The sequence below is a fragment of the Schistocerca cancellata genome, chromosome 9, assembly GCF_023864275.1.
Source record: "Schistocerca cancellata isolate TAMUIC-IGC-003103 chromosome 9, iqSchCanc2.1, whole genome shotgun sequence".
NCBI lineage: Eukaryota > Metazoa > Arthropoda > Insecta > Orthoptera > Acrididae > Schistocerca > Schistocerca cancellata.
The window spans coordinates 279,575,996-279,602,880 of NC_064634.1; the positions used below are offsets into that span (position 1 = coordinate 279,575,996).

At 44.4% G+C, this 26,885-nt stretch overlaps 1 long non-coding RNA gene across 2 annotated transcripts in view; it reads left to right on the top strand.

Annotated features, from left to right (window-relative positions):
* The window catches only part of LOC126101022 (uncharacterized), a 107,137-nt gene that overhangs the window by 13,342 nt on the left and 66,910 nt on the right, over window positions 1-26,885 (top strand). For both annotated transcript variants that reach the window (XR_007522245.1, XR_007522244.1), the window contains exon 2: window positions 1,847-2,044. This is a non-coding gene — a long non-coding RNA (uncharacterized LOC126101022). The remainder of the gene's footprint in view (window positions 1-1,846; window positions 2,045-26,885) is intronic.

Below are 26,885 nucleotides of genomic sequence, written 5' to 3' on the forward strand. Positions count from 1 at the left end.
ACATTCCATTAGAACTACTGATGGCCTCGGGAGAGCCAGTCATGACAAAACTCTACCATCTGGTCAGCACGATGTATGAGACAGGCGAAATACCCTCAGACTTTAAGAAGAATATAATAATTCCAATCCCAAAGAAAGCAGGTGTTGACAGATGTGAAAGTTACCGAACTATCAGTTTAATAAGTCACAGCTGCAAAATACTAACGCGAATTCTTTACAGACGAATGGAAAAACTGGTAGAAGCCGACCTCGGGGAAGATCAGTTTGGATTCCGTAGAAATGTTGGAACACGTGAGGCAATACTGACCTTACGACTTATCTTGGAAGAAAGATTAAGAAAAGGCAAACCTACGTTTCTAGCATTTGTAGACTTAGAGAAAGCTTTTGACAATGTTGACTGGAATACTCTCTTTCAAATTCTGAAGGTGGCAGGGGTAAAATACAGGGAGCGAAAGGCTATTTACAATTTGTACAGAAACCAGATGGCAGTTATAAGAATCGAGGGGCATGAAAGGGAAGCAGTGGTTGGGAAAGGAGTGAGACAGGGTTGTAGCCTCTCCCCGATGTTATTCAATCTGTATATTGAGCAAGCAGTAAAGGAAACAAAAGAAAAATTCGGAGTAGGTATTAAAATTCATGGAGAAGAAGTAAAAACTTTGAGGTTCGCCGATGACATTGTAATTCTGTCAGAGACAGCAAAGGACTTGGAAGAGCAGTTGAACGGAATGGACAGTGTCTTGAAAGGAGGATATAAGATGAACATCAACAAAAGCAAAACGAGGATAATGGAATGTAGTCGAATTAAGTCGGGTGATGCTGAGGGAATTAGATTAGGAAATGAGACACTTAAAGTAGTAAAGGAGTTTTGCTATTTAGGGAGTAAAATAACCGATGATGGTCGAAGTAGAGAGGATATAAAATGTAGACTGGCAATGGCAAGGAAAGCGTTTCTCAAGAAGAGAAATTTGTTAACATCGAATATAGATTTAGGTGTCAGGAAGTCGTTTCTTAAAGTATTTGTATGGAGTGTAGCCATGTATGGAAGTGAGACATGGACGATAACTAGTTTGGACAAGAAGAGAATAGAAGCTTTCGAAATGTGGTGCTACAGAAGAATGCTGAAGATAAGGTGGGTAGATCACGTAACTAATGAGGAGGTGTTGAATAGGATTGGGGAGAAGAGAAGTTTGTGGCACAACTTGACTAGAAGAAGGGATCGGTTGGTAGGACATGTTCTGAGGCATAGAGGGATCACAAATTTAGCATTGGAGGGCAGCGTGGAGGGTAAAAATCGTAGAGGGAGACCAAGAGATCAATACACTAAGCAGATTCAGAAGGATGTAGGTTGCAGTAGGTACTGGGAGATGAAGAAGCTTGCACAGGATAGAGTAGCATGGAGAGCTGCATCAAACCAGTCTCAGGACTGAAGACCACAACAACAACACGAGTAGTCACTGAAGGAAAGAATGTAGGAAAGAGAGAGAGAGAGAGACAGAGAGAGAGAGAGAGAGAGAGAGAGAGAGAGAGACGAACATGTTATGGTAGGCCGAGGAAAGTGTGGAGTGTGCGGCCTGTGCCTCGCGTCACGTAAATATACCAAAGAAAAATGGAATATCAGATTAGTGAGATAAATTCTACTAATTTGCAACATCTCATCCCTCTAACTTTAGAGTAATGTGTTACCCATTCATTCATACGTTCCTCTCAAATAATCTGATATGATTGCGCAAAACTTTCCTAGGCATATCACTTCCACATAAATGATAATGTCACCTGTAGACAGAATGGGAGTAGATAATAAGTATTAAGTGTGAATAAAAATAAATAAGTTTCCTGTTGTTCGCAGGTTGATACGAGCATCTCCAGTTGAGGCCATTCTACAGCTTGAATGTTAGTGGTACAGCGCACATAAGAAATTATTTTCATTTGGCCTCTCGAGAATGATGGAGTCAGTTTCAAACTTTCTAGCTCACAGAAGATTGGAGGGGAACTACATGAATCGAGCTGGAATCTCCAAGACAGCAACCACTAATATTTGTGTAACGTAAGTGTTGAACTTATTTATTAGTAATAGACACACAACACTTCCTTGGGAGACGATGTGCATCATTGGTGTCCAAAGATGCTAAACACTGTTGTAGCAACGGAAAGGGTCCCGACCATCTGTGGAGGTGGAGACAAAGCGTATATCTACATTTACATAGATATTTCGCAAGTCATCGCAAGGTGCGTTGCGGAGTGTTCCGTGTTCCACAACTAGTTGTATGTTCTGTTCCAATCGTAAACAGAGTAAGGGAGAAACGACTGTCTATACGGGGTGGTTAGAAACAGTCTGAAAAGCTCGTAAAGTTGCTGCAGGATAGCTTGAGAAGTAATTGTTAAGAAAAAAGATCCATACCTTGCGCTTTTCCCCATTTAATCGTCTTTGAAGTTAGACGATCTGGCTGTTGCATGCACAAATTCAAACGGCCCGCCAGAGACCGTGTCGCCAAATGTGTTTTTCATTTGGTTTCCTAAAACCGAGCAATAGAGCGATACATCATTCGTATGGGAAACGGTAGTGAGTATCGAACCTGAACCATCAGCTGAGCAGTCTCGTGCGCTATCATCAACGCTTTGAGAGCAACTGACACTAATTGTATCTGGCGAGCCACTTGAACTGCGCGCGCAACGGAGTGATCCACTAACATAAGTACTAACTAACTCGGAAACAGCGCAACATATGAAATTTTTTTCTTAAGAAGTGTATCTCAGTACAACCTACCCAGAAACACCTTTCCAAGCTTCTGAAACTGTTTGTGACGACCCTGCACACGTTCGTACTAACCCTAATTTCTCTTATCTTCGTGGCCATTACGCGAAATGTGCGTTGGTGGCAATAAAATCGTTCTACAGTTAACCTCAAGAGACAGTTCTGTAAATTTTCTCAATCGAATTCCTCGAAAAAAACGTCGCCTTCCTTCCAGGGATTCCCATCTCAGTTTCCGGAGCATTTACGTAATACTTGCGTGTTTTGCGAACCTACCGATAACAAAGCAGCAGCCCGTCTCTGGTTCGAATCTATGTCTTCAATCAGATCGACCTAGTGAGGATTCAAAACACTCGAGTAGTACTCAAGAATGGGTCTTATTAGTGTCCTGTATGTCACCTCCTTTGTGGATGAATCACACTTCCCTAAAATTCTCGCAATAAACCAAATCGACCATTCACCTTCCCTTCTGCAGTCCTTACATGCTCGTTCCATTTCATATCCCTTTTCAGCGTCACGACTAAATATTCAATCAAAGTGACTGTGCCGAGCAGCACACTATTAATGCTGTATTCAAACATTACAAACTGACTCGCAAATGCTATAGGTTTTGTTTGTCCTTTGACTTTGGATATTATTACCATATTATACAAACTACGATATTTTTTTGATTCATCATCTGGTGACGACTGTGATTACTAAAAGAGTTTTTGTTTTATTTTCTAGCATGTTTAGACAGTCTCAGACATGCGTCTTCAGAACCACTAGCTGTGCAGCAGGGCCATGTGATGTTAGACTGACAGTCTGTCAGTAACCGTTTGAGACGACCGAAATCGTTGATCTGTAAATATATTTGATGCTGCATTAGTTTGTTACAGTGGTAATAATCACCAGAATCTGCACAATAAACTCATATCATTCTTTCACCCAACATACATGGGACAATGGAATCCTTTATTTTTCACTTTTATTCACGCCGCGCGCAAACAGCACGTTTCCGAACTCCAGCTCAAGCCTGACGTACTGTATGCGAGCGAAAAGCTCCCAGATTATCAGAGGGGAACACCTTGCAGGCCGATGTTCCACTGTGAATACTGAACCACACTGGAATTATGTATCCATTTTCTTTTTTCTCGTCAGTTGATACCATAACAACTAAGACACTGAGTTGCCTGTTTCCTAACAACTTTAATTTCTTGATAATTTTACAGTTGCATTATCGTCATAAGTAATGGTAACTAGGCGTCTCGATTTTTCGTTCTCTTCGCAAATATTCTTATTCTTCTGAACTCAAATCAGTACGAATGATTAAACTGCCTGTTAAATGCTCTCTCATTAATAACAAACAAATAATTAATTTTATCATTAGAACAGCGACTTAACTGCTGTGGTCATCAGTCGCCTAGAACTTAGAACGAATTAAACCTAACTAACCTAAGGACATCACACACATCCATGCCCGAGGCAGGATTCGAACCTGCGACCGTAGCGGTCGCTCGGCTCCAGACTGTAGCGCCTAGAACCGCACGGCCACTCCGGCCGTCTGAAATAGGCAAAAGAAGGGGTAAACAAATCAGGTACCTCCTTTATCAGCAACGAACGAGAAGGAGCTATAAATGTAAAAACAATAGAATTGTGTTACATATGACATATTAGTATTAGCATCTGCTTCTACAGCGGAAGGACATAAATTGTCCAAAATTGTTGAAATTCACGAAGGACATAATTTAATTTTTGTGGACATTGATAGGTATATTGAACGTTTTCTTAGAATGAAAAATAGAAAACATGCAAAATAAGTATGCCTCGAATGTGCAGGAAGAAAAATAAAATAATACAGTAAGAGGAAAAACTAAGATCCAGAGCAAATACGCACAACGAACCTCCTGCAAAATGATAAAATATCGTTTTTATTGTACCTAGAAATATACTAAATCTTCCTAAAGAAGGATGAACTCATATTAGACGATAAAACACTAAACATTAATTGAAATAACTGGAAAAGATGTAACAAAAGCAGTCACTCACTGATATGAAACTTGGGAACAGGAAAATCCTTACAAGAAAATAACCAGCTGAAAACAACAGAAAATACTATAACGACAAACAGCATAGGCACCAACACGACACCCTAACGATTTAAGCGAACAAGAAAGATGGAAAAGGTACGTAACTCAACCAGATGCACACAGTTAGCAAGAACATACATATGTAAGCTTATAAAGTATCAAAAAAGACAATCAAGGGAGATAAATTGATCGAAGTAGCATAATAAAAATCTAATGTACAATGAAAACAATATTCGTGCAACAGACGTAGAATAATTTGAAAACTACAACGTAGATAACATTTCTGCGACAAAAGAGACGTAGCTGAACAAGCTGGAAGTAACATAGGTGATGGTAGAGATAACATGAATGAGGAAATACTTCTATTAAATCGTTCTTTCTCTATTTCAGTTACGTGTGTTAAGGATAAAATAGTTCGAAAAGAGCAGAATATGTTTGACAGTCTACTGATCTTCGAGAAAGGCTATAGAAAAGCAAATATTTACATAGTAGAATCCTACTGAATGGGGCAATAGGGTATCTGCTAAAATGACAGCCAATCGATTCCGAAGACAATGCTTGCATGCGTTCGTGAAGATCGTTAGTGAAAAAATGCAGCTTTTATGTGGCAGCAAATAAAATTGTAATAATAAAATTATGGTGAAATATTTCCCGACGGATTTATTACAAAAACTGCATTCGGACCACCTGTAACGTTAATTCACTATGAACGTCCGAGTTTCTGAGAATAACCACCATTGGCTCTGTCGAGAAATCGAGTGCCTGTCGAAGAAACAGCTATAGCAAAAAAATGGTTCAAATGGCTCTGAGCACTATGGGACTTAACATCTATGGTCAGCAGTCCCCTAGAACTTAGAACTACTTAAACCTGACTAACCTAAGGACATCACACAACACCCAGCCATCACGAGTCAGAGAAAATCCCTCACCCCGCCGGGAATCGAACCCGGGAACCCGAGCGTGGGAAGCGAGAACGCTACCGCACGACCACGAGCTGCAGGCCACAGCTATAGCACACATGAGTAAATATTGTAGCACTGTCCAGCGCAACTAGAGATTACGATGCCATTACCATGACATTTCACTCGCAGTACCTTCCGACGCGACGTATAAAGCGGAACATATTCTCAAAGACAAGAGTAAAGATGTATACTTTGCATTTTGAGAATATCATTGACTTTACTTTCTGCAGACTGAAAGAAAAATATTTTGTTTGGGACCATAACAGTTGAGGAGGAATGGAAAGCTTTGAAAGCAGCACTTATTACTTATTCTTTACGTGTCGAGCTCATCATCGACTTGCCGGCCGCGGTGGCGGAGCGTTTCTAGGCGCTTCAGTCCGGAACCGCGCGACTGCTATGGTCGCAGGTTCGAATCCTGCCTCGGGCATGGATGCTTGTGATGTCCTTAGCTTAGTTAGGTTTAAGTAGTTCTAAGTTCTAGGAGATTGATGTTAAGTCCCATAGTGCTCAGAGGCATTTTTCATCATCGTCTTTACTGTGTACACAGTTAACAAACATGTTTTGTCTGGGTCCAAAACAGCTGAGCAGAATTGGAACGTTCTGAATGAAGATCTCGTTACGATAACCGAGAAGGTCTGTGGGAAACCCAGAGGTACAAGGAAATGGAAGGAAACTGCCTGGTAAATGACAGAACAAGAACAACATGATAAGAAAATACTTCAGAGATCGCACTGAGTCACCATTCAGAATCGGTAAGAATTAGCCACTTCCGGCGAACACGTTTCCCTTATGCCGATGATTTGGCACTAGTGAATTAAGTGAAACCTTTTAAAGATATTGAAAGTCATCTCATAGACGCACTGAGAGTGTTGAACGTAATCCACTTCGTCCAAACTCAGTTAAAACTCAACTGTGCGCAAAACAAATGGGAGTCACTCTGGTCGTACTCTGACGTACAAGCAGCACTGCGAGAATACGAGAATGAAACTGATCCAGAAATAATATCCTCCGCAAGACCCTTGGTAGTGTGTGTGTGTGAGGGGGAATCTCGACGACAGACCCTGGGAATGACAGAAACAGCAACATGTTACAGTATTTCAGAGTTTGCGTGCACATCTGCTACGTAGCTACCCAAACAAACAATGTTGACAAGAGAGTAAACGAAACGTGTTGGCCTATTACAGGATAGCTATAACCTACGCCACTTTTTACAAGAAGTCTACCAGTTCACAGGCATAGCGTCACTGGATGTTCGTTGTAAAGTAGTTGCCAATGCGAAGTGAACAAAATAGACTTATCAGGAAACCCATCCATTATATGGGCACATTTCAGCGGCCCCTAGATTGAAGTCGAGAAGAAGTTCCACTAGTACTACGTCCGTGCTGCAAGCAACAGCAGCTACAGCATGGATTAAAAACTGTGAATTTCTCGACTTGAGAACAACTCGAGCTGGTCACCTCATTCGTAAATCTCCCACTTGGACATGATAGTGTTGAGTTCAGTCAACCGTCTTCGATCTGGAATTAGGAGATCCAGGAGTAACCGCCAGAAATGCCACTTCCCTGTGGATGCCGCCAGTTATGACTGCGATAAGAACACTCTATGGAAAATCTTCTAGTCTGTCAACTATGCCCTGCATTTGCACAAAAGATGATGATCTGCTCTTAAATCCGAGAGTAGTTGACATTGCAAGATTTTGGGCGACAGTAGTGTAACTTAATAGGTCTTTCTCTCTATTGTTTTTAATGGTAATTATTGTGAACTGTATTTGCATCTGACATGAATAAATAAAACAGAAGAACGATATAAGTGGTTTAACATGTGGACTGATGAATTCAGAGAGTGGAAAAGCAAAAAAAGCTGTATGGGCTGATGAAAAATAGAAAAAGTTGATGGTAATTTTTGTTCAGGATGTTAGCACTGAATAATGAAAAGGACAGATTGCTACTCATCGTAAAGATGACACGCTGAGCTGCTGTTTTCATAATACTGGATGTTGGCACTGGCAAAAGCTCATGTAATTTACGTAATTTCACGATATAAGAAGCTTCGCGCTCGTGCAGTGCTACTATATTCTTACAGTGAAAAGGCTCACTTCTGACATTGAAGTGTACACATATGGGAAGATTTTTAAGTGTGACATACGTTGAAGCAAAATCTTTTGTGTTTTCACTTGATAATGGCCTTGAGGTCGAAGCTGCTGTAGTGAAACAATCTTTACAGCTAACGGCGAATCTGATGCAATTCTGTGCCGCACCAAGACACGAAAGCGGGACTTTTACCTCCGTCTTTCCACATTTGATAATGTTTTCAGTAGTGAGCTGCAGTTCATCCTGTAATTAAGTTGTTTCGATTGTATACAGACTATGTAATCTTCTGACATAGGGTTTTGTTTTAATAAAGCCTCCTTTCCCGTTACATTTATTACAGGACATGTAACGACAATCACTTTCGTTTTATCTTCTACATTTTCTTTTTTAAAATATGAACTAAGTTTTTATATACTTGACTATAAGAAATGTATCTCTTTGAAATCATGTAAACTTATAACTTGCAGACGTACTTCAGAGCTGTTTCAACAGGATGCTACAACTACTGCTCAGCCCTAAAGACGAAGAGGAAGAATTAAATGTCATTAAACAAGTAGCCATGGAAAATGGGTATGATGACCGTGATTTAATGAACCTTTATAACAAGCTAAATTCAAAACCACATGACAAGAAGGAGGCAATAGATCCAAAGAGCAAGAAGTTTTTTGGGATGTCATAAAACAGCTCTTTTTCCGACAGGATTGCACAAGGTTACAGAAGAAGAAAAGTAAAAATTGGATTTCAAAAGAAAGGTTCAATTGCTTCTAGATTACGCCACGAAGTTGGCAACAACAGCAACAAATACACTCCTGGAAATGGAAAAAAGAACACATTGACACCGGTGTGTGAGACCCACCATACTTGCTCCGGACACTGCGAGAGGGCTGTACAAGCAATGATCACACGCACGGCACAGCGGACACACCAGGAACCGCGGTGTTGGCCGTCGAATGGCGCTAGCTGCGCAGCTTTTGTGCACTGCCGCCGTCAGTGTCAGCCAGTATGCCGTGGCATACGGAGCTCCATCGCAGTCTTTAACACTGGTAGCATGCCACGACAGCGTGGACGTGAACCGTATGTGCAGTTGACGGACTTTGAGCGAGGGCGTATAGTGGGCATGCGGGAGGCCGGGTAGACGTACCGCCGAATTGCTCAACACGTGGGGTGTGAGGTCTCCACAGTACATCGATGTTGTCGCCAGTGGTCGGCGGAAGGTGCACGTGCCCGTCGACCTGGGACCGGACCGCAGTGACGCACGGATGCACGCCAAGACCGTAGGATCCTACGCAGTGCCGTAGGGGACCGCACCGCCACTTCGCAGCAAATTAGGGACACTGTTGCTCCTGGGGTATCGGCGAGGACCATTCGCAACCGTCTCCATGAAGCTGGGCTACGGTCCCGCACACCGTTAGGCCGTCTTCCGCTCACGCCCCAACATCGTGCAGCCTGCCTCCAGTGGTGTCGCGACAGGCGTGAATGGAGTGACGAATGGAGACGTGTCGTCTTCAGCGATGAGAGTCGCTTCTGCCTTGGTGCCAATGATGGTCGTATGCGTGTTTGGCGCCGTGCAGGTGAGCGCCACAATCAGGACTGCATACGACCGAGGCACACAGGGCCAACACCCGGCATCATGGTGTGGGGAGCGATCTCCTACACTGGCCGTACACCACTGGTGATCGTCGAGGGGACACTGAATAGTGCACGGTACATCCAAACCGTCATCGAACCCATCGTTCTACCATTCCTAGACCGGCAAGGGAACTTGCTGTTCCAACAGGACAATGCACGTCCGCATGTATCCCGTGCCACCCAACGTGCTCTAGAAGGTGTAAGTCAATTACCCTGGCCAGCAAGATCTCCGGATCTGTCCCCCATTGAGCATGTTTGGGACTGGATGAAGCGTCGTCTCATGGCGGTCTGCATGTCCAGCACGAACGCTGGTCCAACTGAGGCGCCAGGTGGAAATGGCTTGGCAAGCCGTTCCACAGGACTACATCCAGCATCTCTACGATCGTCTCCATGGGAGAATAGCAGCCTGCATTGCTGCGAAAGGTGGATATACACTGTACTAGTGCCGACATTGTGCATGCTCTGTTGCCTGTGTCTATGTGCCTGTGGTTCTGTCAGTGTGATCATGTGATGTATCTGACCCCAGGAATGTGTCAATAAAGTTTCCCCTTCCTGGGACAATGAATTCACGGTGTTCTTATTTCAATTTCCAGGAGTGTATTTAGAGTCTAGTGCTTACAAGATCAACTGCCAAGACTGTGACAATTTGTATAGCAGTCATACGGGGAGGAATTTCATGGCTCGTTGTAGAGAGCACACATATAGACAAAATAAGAGCGCTTTCGGCAGACCTGTGGATAAAGGAAAACTTATGGGTCGAAGCATAGAGGATAATGGGGAAGTGTTGCATAAGGCACCAAAAGGACAATTACTGAATGTACTCGAGGGAATAGAATTTTACTTACACAGAAAACGCAACCGGAATTGCTGGTTAACTTGAATTCTTATTCTGATGTACTCAGAAACCTACTAGTTTGAGCAGCATCGAGAGCCGCAGCAGCTGGACAGCTGGGTGTCCGGTCATGTGCGACGACCACCAGCGGCGGGAGACTTTCTTCCGCAAGCTCTGCCACACGAAAACAACTTCATACAGAGAAGACACGAGGCGGCCCCACTGAGATTCCACTCCGGATGTATCAACGACTACCCAGATTTCAGTTACTAGTTGTTAATAACCTTGCACTTATGGCTTTGTTCAAATTGTTTTGTCATGCTGAAATTTTTCGATTTGTGGATTTTATGTTACTTTTAAACTTTTATTCTAGATTTTTCTCAATTGTGTGTTATTTACTTTTCCAGGCTAGCAGCAACCCATTATTACTCTTTACAAGATTTATGTGGATGTTAACTATGGATCTAATTCCACATATCGTGTGTCAGTGTTTTATTGTCAGACGCTCTTTTTGCCACAAGAAGTAATTTTAATTAATGATTACGCGTATCTCATTTTGAGTATTGAATTTACTATACTGGTCACTATTGTGCCCTGGCTGTAGTGCCCTCTGCTGCCCAAAGTTATTTGTATAAATACTGGACGCATGCAGGCCATCACCAGCACTTTCTAGGTAAGTAAATGTATAGTTTTTGTCGTTGATGCCGACATCAGAACATTTTATGGTATGTATTGCTGGTATGCTTAGCTGCTACTCATGTAAATATTTCTTTAAATTTTTCTTATGTGTCACTAGGCCTGTTTTAGATTTTGCTTCAGCTAATCGAACTGAGCCGGCCGGATTGGCCGAGCGGCTCTAGGCGCTACAGCCTGGAAGCGCGCGACCGCTACGGTCGCAGTTTCGAATCCTGCCTCGGGCATGGATGTGTCTGATGTCCTTAAGTTATTTAGGTTTAAGTAGTTCTAAATTCTAGAAGACTAATTACCTCAAAAGTTAAGTCCCATAGTCCCCAGAGCCATTTGAACCATTTTAATCGAACTGAGTTCGTTGCACCATTGTTTTTCTATTTGCAACGGACCTGAAGATGGGAGTAGACCAAACCGGTAATTGTGAATTGCAAGATTTGTGTGATCAAGTAAAGCATCGTGTAAACTGCGTGCAGTGGCGTCGTCTAGCAGGCTTGGATTGAGGCTCGTTCCTTGCCGTCTCACGGCATTGTAACTGTGTCACTCTTCATGTGCAGTGTATACTCTTCGTTGGTGCCAGTTACATACCATTTGTTCGACGAACGGAAATGACTAATGAGTCTGACCACACCATCACACGTAATTGCGTGATCTGTGTTATGCAACGCACCGTTTTTACTGAGGTGTGGTTACCTTGTACAGTCGTATTATAATTACTTTCTGATTTACATTCTTATAGTTAGGAGTGTTTTGTAAAATGGGTTTCCTCTATGTGTTTATATTCTTTAGGTCTGAAATTGGCCACTACCAACCGAAGTTAATGACCTAATTACTAATAAACGTTATGATCCAAGACTGGAATTATTGTAAGTAGGCTGTTTAGGTTCTTTTATGTAGGCTGTTTAGGTTCTTATATTGGTAACGCCGCCGCCACGTAGCGCTCTCTGGATGAAAATCACTGGCTGTGCTGTGTGCAGTCTGTGGCTAGTTTGCATTGTTGTCTGCCATTGTAGTGTTGGGCAGCTGGACGTGAACAGCGCGTAGCGTTGCGCAGTTGGAGGTGAGCCGCCAGCAGTGGTGGATGTGGGGAGAGAGATGGCGGAGTTTTGAAATTTGTAAGACTGGATGTCATGAACTGCTATGTATATTATGACTTTTCAACACTATTAAGGTAAATACATTGTTTGTTCTCTATCAAAATCTTTCATTTGCTAACTATGCCTATCAGTAGTTAGTGCCTTCCGTAGCTTGAATCTTTTATTTAGCTGGCAGTAGTGGCACTCGCTGTATTGCAGTAGTTCGAGTAACCAAGATTTTTGTGAGGTAAGCGGTTTGTGAAACGCATAGGTTAATGTTAGTCAGGGCCATTCTTTTGTAGGGATTTCTGAAAGTCAGATTGCGTTGCGCTAAAAATATTGTGTGTCAGTTTAAGCACAGTCCTGTACAATTTTTCAAAGAGGACATTTCATTATAATAAAACAAACATTTTGCTGGATCACTGGAAAGCTCTCCTGACTACGTCACAACTTGTACATGTAATAAAAACTGAATATAAATTTGTAAATAAATGAAATAAAACGACTTAGTAATGTTCGCCTTAGCAGTACAGCGGCCAGCATATCTGTCTTTCGTAATCAGGGTCGAGATTTGATTATCGATACTGCTACAGATTTTTCCTTGTTGAGGAGACTGGAAACTGGAACGAGGTGCACGGTGAGACGAATTTAGGAGCTGCTCGAGTGCAACGTAGCTGCTTCAATGTCGGACAGCAGACACAAGCTATTCTGACCATACAGCCCTCCCGACAGCACGCAATACCTCTCTTGCAGCCAGTACGCACCGACAGTGTTCTTCAGGAACACGTAGTTGAGTTGAGTGAGTTAACAATTTGAGCGTGCACAGACGTTCAGTTGGAACGTACCGTTCAAGAATGCAAGCCGCGCGGAGTGGCCGTGCGGTTAGAGGCGGCCCCTCCGGTCGGAGGTTCGAGTCCTCCCTCGGGCATGGGTGTGAGGGTTGTCCTTAGCGTTAAGTCAGTTTAAGTAGTGTGTAAGTCTAGGGACCGATGACCTCAGCAGTTTGGTCCCGTAGGAATTCACACACATTTGAACAGGAATGCAGCAGGATTTCCAGCGTGTATCATTCACTGTATTGGAAAACTGAATCGCTTCATAAAGATATGTGTGTTGCGGAGAAACATTTATCCGCTCGGTGGCAAAACGCGACAAGAGATGCAGTATTTCATTGCTCTGAAACCGTACACATGCTGTAAATGTGAGCTTTGTGAATTGTGATTTATTGGCGTCAAATCAGAAAGTGTACGATGGAGGTAAGTGACCTTACCGTTTTGTGTTTTTCCATTCTAAGAGGTCATGTGCATCTTAATCGATGGAAGAGATGATCGCACTACTTTTGTTTGAACCACTGCACCATCAGACAACCAATGGACCGGTATTATGGAAGATCGGGTTTCAACTTCTATACGAGCCATCCTAGTTGAGGTTTTTGTTACTATGCTTCAATAATTTCAGTTGAACGCCGGTACTGGGAGTTAAGGCCAGTGCCAGTCCCTTGCCTCCTGCGTTTCAAATATGACTAGTTTGCTCTCATCGACGACCTTGCCGTAGACCAAACGCCAAACGTTTATATAAATGTTGCCTTCCATTTATGTGCCAATTAACAAAAATGGTTCAACTGGCTCTAATGGGACTTAAGATCTGAGGTCATCAGTCCTCTAGACTTAGAATTACTCAAACCTAACTAACCTAAGGACATCACACACATACATGCCCGAGGCAAGATTAGAACCTGAGACCGTAGCAGCAGCGCGGTTCTGTACTGAAGCGCCTAAAACCGCTCTGCCACAGCGGCCGGCTATGTGCCAATTAAACCTACATTTCTTTCTATTATTCCTTATTGCGAAGTAAAGTGAGAAGAGTTCTAGCAGTAGTAAGCCATTCAACACTCATACTGTAGCAGTGAATTATAAGATGGACACTGCTTACCAACCACTCGTGCGACGTTTCCTACAATATTGCCCAAATGTTTGGCAGCCATATCAAGTGGGACTAAGTGGGGATATAGAACCTGCAGAGAGAAGGGCAGCACGAATGGTAACAGGTTTTTTTTTTCATCCTTAGGGGAGAGTCAAAGACAAAGATAGAGGAAAGCTATCCCAAGAAAGCTTAAAAATGATTCAGGAAACGGCTTCAAATGACGACTCAGCAGGTACAATACTGGCCATTAAAACTGCTACACCAAGAAGAAATGCAGATGATAAACGGGTATTCATTGGACAAATATATTATACTAGAACTGATATATGATTACATTTTCACGCAATTTGGGTGCATAGATCCTGAGAAATCAGTACCCAGAACAACCACCTCTGGCCGTAATAACAGCCTTGATACGCCTAGGCATTGAGTCCATTGAGTCAAAAAGACCTTGGATGGCGTGTACAGGTACAGCTACCCATGCAGCTTCAACACGGTACCACAGTTCATCAAGAGTAGTGACTGGCGTATTGTGACGAGCCAGTTGCTCGGCCACCCTTGACCAGACATTTTCAGTTGGTGAGAGATCTGGAGAATGTGCTGGCCAGGGCAGCAATCCAATATTTTCTGTATCCAGAAAGGCCCGTACAGAATCTGCTAGCTGCGGTCGTGCACTATCATGCTGAAATGTAGGGCTTCGCAGGGATCGAATGAAGGGTAGAGCCACGGGTCGTAACACATCTGAAATGTAACGTCCACTGTTTAAAGTGCCGTCAATGCGAAAAGAGGTGACCGAGACGTGTAACCAATGGCACCCCATACCATCATGCCGAGTGAAACGCCAGTATAGCGATGACGAATACACGCTTCCAATATGCGATCACAGCGATGTCGCCAAACACGGATGCGGCCATCATGATGCTGTACCAGACCTGGAGTCATCCGAAAAAATGACGTTTTACCATTCGTGCACACAGGTTCGTCGTTGAGTACACCATCGCACGAGCTCCTGTCTGTGATGCAGTGTCAAGGGTAACCGCAACCATGGTCTCCGAGCTGATAGTCCACGCTGCTGAAAACATCATCGAACTGTTCGTGCAGAAGGTTGTTGTATTGCAAACGTCCCCATCTGTTGACTCAGGGATCGAGACGTGGCTGCACGATCTGTTACAGCTATGGGGAGAAGATGCCTGTCATCTCGACTGCTAGTGATACGAGGCCGTTGGGATCCAGCACGGCGTTCCGTATTACCCTCCTGAACCCACCGATTCCATATTCTGCTAACAGTCATTGGATCTCGACCAACGCTAGCAGCAATGTCGCGATACGATAAACCGCAATCGTGATAGGCTACAATCCGACCTTTATCGAAGTCGGTAACGTGATGGTACGCATGTCTTCTCCTTACTCGAGGCATCACAACAACGTTTCATCAGGCAACGCCGGTCAAATGCTGTTTGTGTATGAGAAATCGGTTGGAAACTTTCCTCACGTCAGCGCATTGTAGGTGTCGCCACCGGCACCAACCTTGTGTGAATGCTCTGAAAAGCTAATGATTTGCATATCACAGCATCTTCTTCCTGTCGGTTAAATTTCGCGTCTGTAGCACGTCATCTCCGTGGTGTAGCAATTTTAATGGCCAGTAGTGTAGATTGTGAGAGTAATTACCTGAAATTGGACGTAGAAACTTTTTGGTACATTAGAACTGAACCGAGACTCGAACTGGGAATCTCGCCTCTCATGGGCAGTTTTACCAACTTCTTTCTCTATCTGTTTTTTCGTCGTTTTTCCTCTGTGGATGTTCCAGGACACCTCTCAAATTCCTTCCATGAAAACTGTACTCATTCTTTTAATAACACAGTGTTCTTGACGGAGAAAGAAATTAACCGACGTAACTGTATCGTTTCATGAGATAATTTCTTTGTTTATATTTTTTATTTAAATTAAATTCCTTCTCAATTCTACTAGCCAGCTAACCTGGCTAATGTATCTGGTCCAGAATCAGGGTCTGACCCCAGCGTATCATATCTGCCAGCACCTCCCTCCTACCTTGAAACCTTCCCCACCCTTCCTTCCTTGCAGGAGTGGTAATCCCGCAAGGTACGCAGATGAACTATTCTGAAAACTGGAAGGTAAGAGAAACGTACAGGCGGAAGACAACCGGCGAGAGCAGGCCGTGAGACGTCCTCAACCAGCCAGTTAGAGAATTATCTGCGACAGGCAAGGTTCCGAGTTCGAGTCTCGGTTCAGGTAACTGATTCAAGCAACCAGGAAATTTCCTCAAATAACCAGCTAGAGAATTATCTGCGACATGCAAGGTTCTGAGTTCGAGTCTCGGTTCAGGTAACTGATTTAAGCAACCAGGAAATTTCAAAACTGTGCACACTTCACTGCAGAGTGAAAGGCACATTTTCGAATGAAAAACGGTCTTGATGAACGTCTACGTGTGCGTACATACTCCACATACCACTGTGTGGGGCATGGCGGCTACTAGTCACTCGCGACTGTCTGCAAACATCCGTGTGATCACTTATTTCTCTTCTCTTCGTCAAATTTACGCGAAATGTACGTTGGCGGCAGTAGACTCATTCTGCAGTCAGCTTCAAATGTCGGTTCTCTAAATTTTGTCATTAGTGTTTTGTGAAAAGAATGTCGTATCCCCTCCATCTGAGGACACGAAGCTCTTCCGTAATTCTCGCGTGTTGGTCGAACACATCTAGCACCGCGCCAGTAAATTGTTTCGATGTGTTCCTTTAATACGATCTGGTGGAGATCCAAGCACTCGGGCACTACTCCAGAACGGATTGCACAAGAGTTCTAAATGCGGTCTCCTCTACAGATGTGCCACACTTCCCTATAATTCTCCAAATAAATTATCTGCCTTCTCTGCAATAATCCTCAAGCGCTCGTTACATCTTATATTGCTTTGCAACGTTACGTCTAGATATTTAATCGACGTGATTATTTCAAGCAGAACACTATTGATGCAGTATAGGAACATTAGGGATTGTTGAAACTGAGTTGTAACAGGGCAACTAAGCGTTTTCAGGCCTATGCTTAATAATATCTTCGTCTATGTGTGACGCTCTGTTCTCCAATTTGTGCCCTACATTTTTGTTACGCGCTGTATGTATCAGTGCCAAAATTTGTCGGTTAACATTCACAGCATGAAGTAACACGTATGCTAAGAGTCACGAAAATGGCTAGGATGTCTAGTCAATTACTAGCTGTGTTTAACACGGGGTGCTTTACAGCTTCTTGCCCACGTCTGTAGGCATGCAGGCAGTATTTACGTGTAGAACATGGTAGTCAGGTGAAGTCACCTATTCACAGGCTGACTGTACTTGTTGCCGAGAAATTTTACGAGTGGGGCTCACAAAGTTGAGAAAGGGAAAACAGAAAAAATTACAGAGAATTTGACAGCCCGACTGTATGTGGAAATAGCTGAAAGAAACAGCGGTCCTCCCACTTGCACTTACACACCCACAGTATGCAATTCTGTGTTCACAGCCGAGTGCTAAGTTAAATACTGCTAATGGTGTATACAAGTTTCAGTTTTATATCGTGTACATTTTGATGGTGCTGTTATCTATAGTTTTTACAGTCACTTGCAAGGCACAAGCAGGTTACTTCTCAAATTTTCAGACGAATTCTTTTCAAATGGTGTATAAGGTATTTCAAAAGTGAGCCGTCCCTCCCACTCTAAGACTATAGTGCAACATCAGCGGCGCGTTCTCGGAAGAAAGTACATGGTTCTGGGTTTCTTGTAGACATGCTTCTGTTGCTGTGCGAATAACAAAAGTATCACAGTGTAGGAGTGACTTGGCGCGGCGACTGGAAACGCACTCCAAAGTTGAAGTACACGCGACAGTTGAGTTCTTGTAGGTGGAACTTCCAAATTGAACACAAATACTCTCCGAAATTCTGTCGGTGTATGGATTAAACGCAATGTTGCATCCAGCCGTAGTGAAATGTTGTCAACAATTTGACCCAAGTCACACAGCCGCGGGTTATGCTCATCATGAAGGAAGACCATCGACATCGATAGCAGAGGACAGATACAGGCTATCGAGGAACTGATGCGCAGCAATCGCACATTTCCCGACGATGAGGTCGTTCATACACAGGTCATCGAGTCGATCCCTCACCAAGGAGCGGATTTCTGCCGTCGAGGTATTGAACGATTCGTAGGACGTTCCAGCCGTTTTTATGGAGACTTGATGACTATGTTGAGAAATAGCGTCATGTATTTGAGTCGCTTTGAAGTGAAATGCAGCATTCAATAAAACGTACTTGGCCCGCCATAATAATGTGTAGCTTCCAGGGGATGGACAAAAATATGGAAACACCGAGAGAAAGGCGTACTTGGACACAAATTCTGATGCTAACCAAGCTAGCAGGTTGCACTGTTGTATTTGACCATTAGCAGAACCTGTCGAATGTCCTCAATACGCTGCAAGTGTCAGTCATGGTCAGAACACTGATCTGTTTATTGGTAAATGCATTACGTCGGAGCTCAGTGCTTTCGAGCTTGGGTAAATTGTTGGTGCTCGTATGGTGGGTTGTCCTATATCCAAGGTAGCCGAAGTGTTTGGTGTATCTGCATACAGGAATAGAAGAGGTATGTCATCCGCAGACGAAACTGTGTTGAGTGATTGTTGCGGTCGATCACTAAAGAGGATTGTGACAAAAGATGAGAACATGCCTGAACTGAATGTCGCACTCATAACCAACACGAAGGGAGCTACATAAGCTGGGAATTACAGGGAGAGCTGAAATTCTAAAAGCACCTATCAGTGATGCAAATGCAAGTGATACGAAATGTGGTGCCGGACCCATGAAATCTGGCCTATGGACCCACTGAGGAAAGTCATTTCCTTGGATGAGTCTTCTTTCAGACACTTTCCAATTTCTGACCAAGTTTACGTCCCAAGAGTGAAACTTGCGGTGGTGAGGGGAAGGGGGGGAGTGGGGGAGTCCGGCGATCATTTGGGTAGTCATGTCGTGGTATTCCATAGGCCGCGTGATTACTATGCAAGGTCGCATTAGTGTCAAGCATTGCATGACCATTTTGGCTGATCAAATCCACTCAATGGTACAATCTTTGGCGATGCTGTCATTCAAGAAGACGGGGCTACTAGTCATGCAGCTGGCATCGTCCAGAACTGGTTTAGTCAGCACGAACATGTATTGTCGCGCCTTCCCGGGCATCAAAGTCACCAGATATCACTATTATTCAGCCCCCGTGGTCTACTCTGCAGACAAGGGTGTGTGATTGCTGTCCACATCTCTCCCCCCCCCCCCCAATCAGCTTTACTGAATAATTTGCAGGAAAAACTATATAACAGTGCCTTGAAAACTAATATTTAACAATTCCGAGACGACTGGAAACCGTTTTGAATGCTAAGGGTTTCCTTACTCTATATGTGTTGCGCCTGTGTTTTTTATATACTTTTGTCCATCCCCTGTACCTTTTCTGAAGTCCCCATGTATTCCGATGAATTGAAGTTTCTTGTAAGTTACGATAAAGTGATGTACGAAGCACTTATGTAGGAAAATTAATTTTTTACCCATTTACCGTTTTATTACGATGTAAATGAAAATGTCGTGTGACTAGGGCGTCCCGTCGAGTAGATCGTTCGCCGGGTACAGGTCTTTCGATTTGACGCCACTTCGGCGAGTTGCGCTTTGATGGGGATGAAATGTGATTAGGACAACACTACATCCAGTCCCTGAGCGGAGAAAATCTCCGACCCAGCCGGGAATCGAACCCAGGCCCTTAAGATTGACATTCTGTCACGCTGACCACTCAGCTAATGGGGGCGGACTTTATTACGATGAATAGTACACTATCAAGTCATATTAAAGTCACCATCTGTCACAAGCCTCAATGACCACATTTTGGGGCGCGAACCACTGCGAGACGTGCAGGTAGGAAGTGAATGAGATTCAGGAAAGTACCGACAGAGATGTGGAGCAGCCCTGAACTAACTGGTCCCGCAGATATTTAATTGGCTTCAAATACTGGGTTTGATGGCCATGGCAGTACCGTACCGAGCGAGGTGGCGCAGTGGTTAGCACACTGGACTCGCATTCTGGAGGACGACGATTCAATCCCGCGTCCGGCCATCCTGATTTAGGTTTTCCGTGATTTCTCTAAATCGCTTCAGGCAAATGCCGGGATGGTTCCTTAGAAAGGGCACGACGAATTTTCTTCCCCATCCTTCCCTAATCCGAGCTTGTGCTCCGTCTCTAATGACCTCGTTGTCGACGGGACGTTAAACAGTAATCACCACCACCACCAGTACCGTAAGCTTATCCTGGTACTCTTGCAACCATACACCTTGCGTTATCCTGCTGCTAGATGCTATCGTCAGCAATGTGCGCTGAACGATCGTTGAGGAGACCTTGGTTCATTTCGGCGATCAGTTGCTCAGTTGCTCAACCGTTGCACGTGTATTTGCTTGTACACATCTTCGCAGCCATCATTCATCCCTGTCGTGTATGGTCTGTGGCTTCGGCGTCGGTTTTCGAAAGCACCATTTTGGAATGCACGGTATACCTTAATCACAACGTATCGGAAATGCTGTAACTCTTGCCCCTAAATCCTATCCTTTTCTTTGTCAGACAAATCGCTACGTTCCGGCATTACAACAACGACTGACTGCTTTCCGCATACGCAGCACACACTTTGTTTCCTCCACTGATAGTACTGGAAGCAGCCACCTGTGTGTAGTTATTATACGAGGTGTGTTTTTAAAGAAAGTACCATTTCGAAATTTAAAAAAAGACGTGCTAAGATATCTCAATAATTTTATTTTTACATGAAAGCCTGTACCTTAATCTACGCACTGACGCCATTACTGTCGTCCGCAGCTCGTGGTCGTGCGGTAGCGTTCTCGCTTCCCGCGCCTGGGTTCCCGGGTTCGATTCCCGGCAGGGTCAGGGATTTTCTCTGCCTCGTGATGACTAGGTGTTGTGTGTTGTCCTTAGGTCAGTTAGGTTTAAGTAGTTCTAAGTTCTAGGGGACTGATGACCATAGATGTTAAGTCCCATAGTGCTCAGAGCAATTTGAGAGCCATTACAGTCTGATTCTTCCTTGTTTACGTTGTGTATTGAGTGTTTAAGATGCCTCCGATAATCGTGAGTCCCGCCGACTGTGAAGTACGGGCTGTTATAAGATTTCTTAGTGCTAAAGGCCTAAAAACGATCGATATTCATCGTGAGATCTGTGCAGTTTAAAGAGAAAACATTATGAGTGATGGAATGGTAAGAAAGTAAGTGAGAGCATTTAAAGATGGCCGCATAAATATGCATGATGAACAACGGAGTGGGCGTCCTTCAGTCGTTAATGAAAGTTTGGTGTAGGAAGTGGAAAAGAAGGTGAGAGAAAACAGACGCTTTACGATTTCCTTCTTGCGGGATGACTTTCCTAATGTTTCTCGTATTGTTTTGTATGGCATTGTGACCGAGCACTTGAATTAGCAAAAACTGTGCGCACGCTGGATACCGAAAATGTTGACGGATGTGCACGAAACCAAACATTTAGACAGTGCATTGACTTTCCTTGAGCGGTACCACAACGACGGTGATGATTCCCTAAGCCAAATTGTTACGGGCGATGAAACATGGGTGGCCTACGTCGCACCAGAATCAAAGCAAAAGTCAATGGAAGTTGAGCAAGGGAATCGTTTCGCTGCAAGAATATGCCCGTCCGCATGTGGCGAATCAGACCAAAGATCTCATCACATCTCTTCGATAGGAAACTCTAGGTCATCCTCCGTACAGCCCAGATCTTGCGCACAGTGACTACCATCTGTTCCTGCACTTGAAGAAACACCTGGGCGGTCAGCGTCTTCAAGACGATGACGAAGTCAAAACAGTGGTGAATGCAGTGGTTACCAAGTCAGGCGGCAGACTTCTATGAGGAGGTATTCAAAAACTGGTACAACTATTCGACAAGTGCCTCAATATTGGCGGAAATTATGTAGAAAAGTAGATTAAGGTACACATGTAAAAAAAATTATTGAGATATCTTAGCACGTCTTTTTCAAATTTCTAAACGGTACTTACGGAGCTTGTAACACGTGAGGCAATACTGACCCTACGACTTATCTTAGAAGAAAGATTAAGGAAAGGCAAACCTACGTTTCTAGCATTTGTAGACTTAGAGAAAGCTTTTGGCATTGTTGATTGGAATACTCTCCTTCAAATTCTGAAGGTGGCAGGGGTAAAATACAGGGAGCGAACGGCTATTCATAATTTGTACAGAAATCAGATGGCAGTCATACGAGTCGAGTGACATGAAAGGGTAGCAGTGGTTGGGAAGGGAGTGAGACAGGGTTGTAGCCTCTCTCCGACGTTATTCAATCTGTAGATTGAGCAAGCAATAAAGGAAAAAAAGAAAAGTTTGGAGTAGGTATTAAAATCCATGAAGATGAAATAAAAACTTTGAGATTCGCTGATGACATTGTAATTCTGTCAGAGACAGCAAAGGACTTGGAAGAGCAGTTGAACGGAATAGACAGTGTCTTAAAAGGATATAAGACGAACATCAACAAAAGCAAAACGAGGATAATGGAATGTAGTCGAATTAAGTCGGGTGATGCTGAGGGAATTAGATTAGGAAATGAGACGCTTAAAGCAGTAAAGGAGTTTTGCTATTTGGGGAGCAAAATAACTGATGATGGTCGAAGTAAAGAGGATATAAAATGTGCCGGCCGGTGTGGCCGTGCGGTTAAAGGCGCTTCAGTCAGGAACCGCGTGACCGCTACGGTCGCAGGTTCGAATCCTGCCTCGGGCATGGATGTGTGTGGTGTCCTTAGGTTAGTTAGGTTTAAGTAGTTCTAGGTTCTAGGGGACTGATGGCCACAGAAGTTAAGTCCCATAGTGCTCAGAGCCATTTGAACCATTTTTTTTATATAAAATGTAGACTGGCAATGGCAAGGACAGCGTTTCTGAAGAAGAAAAATTTGTTAACATCGAGTATAGATTTAAATGTCAGGAAGTCGTTTCTGAAAGTATTTGTATGGAGTGTAGCCATGTATGGAAGTGAAACGTGGACGATAAATAGTTTAGACACGAAGAGAATAGAAGTTTTCGAAATGTGGTGCTACAGAAGAACACTGAAGATTAGATGGGTAGATCACATAACTAATGAGGAGGTATTGAATAGAATTGGGGAGAAGAGGAGCTTGTGGCACAACCTGACTAGAATTTTGGATCGGTTGGTAGGACATGTTCTGAGACAGCGAGGGATCACCCATTTAGTACTTTAGGGCAGCGTGGAGGGTAAAAATCGTAGAGGGAGACAAAGAGATGAATACACTAAGCAGATTCAGAGGGATGTAGGCTGCAGTAGGTACTGAGAGATGAAGCAGGTTGCACAGGATAGAGTAGCATGGGGAGCTGCATCAAACCAGTTTCAGGACTGAAGACCACAACAACAACAACAACTTACTTAAAAAAACACGCCTCGCACGTTGACATGGAAAATAGGTGGTGGTCACATTAATGTGACTTCGCAGTGTATCTATAGCACATTAAAACTGGCGGTGGTGGAATGCTGAATTGGCGTGGGAACGAGAGACGGAAACTATGACACTTCGGAGAACCGAATACTGGACCCGCGGATGCAAGCAGGTGGGGGATGGGCGTGGGTGCTACGCCAAAAGGACACCGCCTTTCGTGAATGACGGTGGTGATGAGCAAGTAAAAGCTGAAGCACCGCGGCAGGACGCTACGGCAGGACCGGGCTGGACGCTCTCGTGTTACGCGGTGGCCAGAAGAGGCGCGGGGAAGCCCCTGCGAGCCTGCGGCTGCGGCCTGCGCCGGCTTCAACCACGGGGTCCTCAGCCGGCGCGCCGGGTGGGCCCCGCGCCCCGGCCGCTGGCCGGCCGTCTTGGTATCGCTCAAATATTGACGAACCTTTTAGCGGATCGCCTAATGGCGTCGACTCCGCCCGTGCAAGGCGGCGGCGAATGCCCCCTGGCGTCGCATGTGGGCCGCACCTCCTTGGACAGCCAGCGGCGCCGGAAGCCCCTCGCCTTCCACCCACAGTGCTCCAGAAGACAGGCCCACCGGTGTCGCAAACGTAACGCTTCGACGTAGAGATCACGCGCGGAATCTCAATTTTTTTGGATATAAAAGACAATTTGAGTTAACTACGTCGGTCTCTGTTAATATCTTCCACGAAGCGTTCTGTATGCCTTTGTGCCCATCTCTCTGTGGATCAGTGGTTTCACGGGTATTTTCTTTCCTGGTGTGGCCATTGGTGCATCTTATGCAACATTTCGCTACATATTGGTTACTAATTTTCAGTTGTTAAAATACACGATCCCAACGGCCTCGTATCACTAGCAGTCGAGATGACAGGCACATTATCCGCATGGCTGTAATGAATCGTGCAGCCACGTCTCGATCCCTTAGTCACTTTATGTTGCAACTTCACATCCCACGTTACTTCCCGCAAATTGTGGTACACCGCAGTCGACTAGTCCTCTTGCCAGCAACCGAATTACCGGCTCCTTTTCCCATCCACGGCGGTTTATCTCCCGCATCGGAGGCCCAGGTGAGGGCTTAAGATTGTGTTTCGCGTCCGATGTCTTCCGTCAACGACGAACCTGGGTGCACGAATGGCAAAACGTCATTTTTTCGGACGAATCCAGGTTCCGTTTACAGCATCATGATGGTCGCATCCGTGTTTGGCGACATCGCGGTGAACGCACATTGGAGACTACCGGACATCTGGACGATGACTTAGTACCTATCTACCGCATTTTTAAAATGTGACTACGCCTATTAGGGCTGTTTTAGTTTTATTTCTAGACCATGCCCTCGTAGACATATTATAGTATCAGATATATCTTCTGAAGAAGGTTCAATTACTTGGGCTGATAACTAGGCAACGCTTTCATTATTGCAATCGAGGCTGATACTTTCTTATATATTACACGGTGTTTTACCAAACGAGCATCTTCAATCTGGTGCGTCTGTAGGGTGATTACCCCAATGCTAACGTTGATTTTGCTTGAGTTGGCATACCGATTCTGGACTATACGGAACCGAGCAAAGTGGTGCAGTGGTTAGCACACTGTGGTCGCATTCGGAAGGACGACAGCTTCACTGTTTCCCTTCAAATTTTGTTCCCAGGGAAGAGACAGAACTTGGGTCTCCAAGCTGCCCTTGTCGGCAAAACGCCCAACCAGTTTCACTCCAAAACGTGTAACGGTCATCACACTCGCGTTCGCCAGCCGTTGACACTCGTCTCCCTCGCGAATGACACGAGATCTCGAGGGTTACCCGTCGACAGCTAACAACCAACTCGCTTCGCCTGCGAAGCCGCAAGATAAGACACGCCAAAATGCAATAATTTCGGATAACCTGTACACTGATGTTCGAGTAGGTGTTTTTATCAGTTGATGTAGCTATACCTCCTATTACTGACACGCACTGAATGAAAAATATTATCAAGCTTAATATTTTTGTCTAATTACTAAAAATAACGCGTGAGTGAACGAACAACGTCATTTCATCGCCATGTAATAGCGATTGACCAGCATAGGTCAAATTATGTTTACGTGTAAAAATATGGTAATTGCGTGAAAGGACGTACAACGCCCTTTTATCGCCCTTATACTCTATCGACCGACACAGATCAATTTCACTACGTGCTACTAAAGAGAAACATCGCCTCTTATATTGAAAGCTATTGTTGATTAGATAATATGTGATTAAACGTACTTAACCCGAAAAGACACATAGCAAAATTATATCTACCCTTGACATGGGAAACGGCATGTTCTTCACTGGGAAGATAGCTACTAATATGCCCATGTGCATACCATAAATGGCCGGCCGGGGTTGCCGAGCGGTTCTAGGCGCTACAGTCTGGAACCACACGACCACTACGGACGCAGGTTCGAATCCTGCCTCGGGCATGGGTGTGTGTGATGTCCTTAGGTTAGTTAGGTTTAAGTAGTTCTAAGTTCTAGGAGACTGATGACCTCAGAAGTTAAGTCCCATAGTGCTCAGAGCCATTTGAACCAGCCATACCATAAATGGACAAGGATGAAGTCGTCTCTGGATTGCAACTACACTACTGGCCTTTAAAATTGCTAAACCACGAAGATGACTTGCTACAGACGCGAAATTTAACCGACAGGAAGAAGATGCGGTGATATGCAAATGACTAGCTTTTCAGAGCATTCACACAAGGTTGACGCCGGTGGCGACACCTTCAACGTGCTAACATGAGGAAAGTTCTGAAACCGATTTCTCATACACAAACAGCAGTTAACCGGCGTTGCCTGGTGAAACGTTGCTGTGATGCCTCGTGTAAGAAGGAGAAATGCGTACCATCACGTTTCCTAGTTTGATAAAGGTCTGATTGTAGCCTATCGCGATTGCGTTTTATCGTATCGCGACATTGCTGCTCGCGTTGGTCCAGATCCCATGGCTGTTAGCAGAATATGGAATCGGTGGGTTCAGGAAGGTAATACGGAATGCCGTGCTGGATCCGACAACAACCATCCACACGAACAGTTCGACGACGTTTGCAGCAGCATGGACTATCAGCTCGGAGACCATGGCTGTGGTTACCTTTGACGCTGTATCACAGACAGGAGCGCCTGCGATGGCGTACTCAACGACGAACGAATGGCAAAACGTCATTTTATCGGTTGAATCCAGGTTCTGTTTACACCATCATGATGGTCGCATCCTTGTGTGGCGACATCGCGGTGAACGCACATTGGAAGCGTGTATTCGTCATCGCCATACTGGCGTATCACCCGGCGTGACGGTATGGGGTGCGATTGGTTACACGTCTCGGTCACCTCTTGTTCGAACTGAAGGCACTTTAAACAGTGGA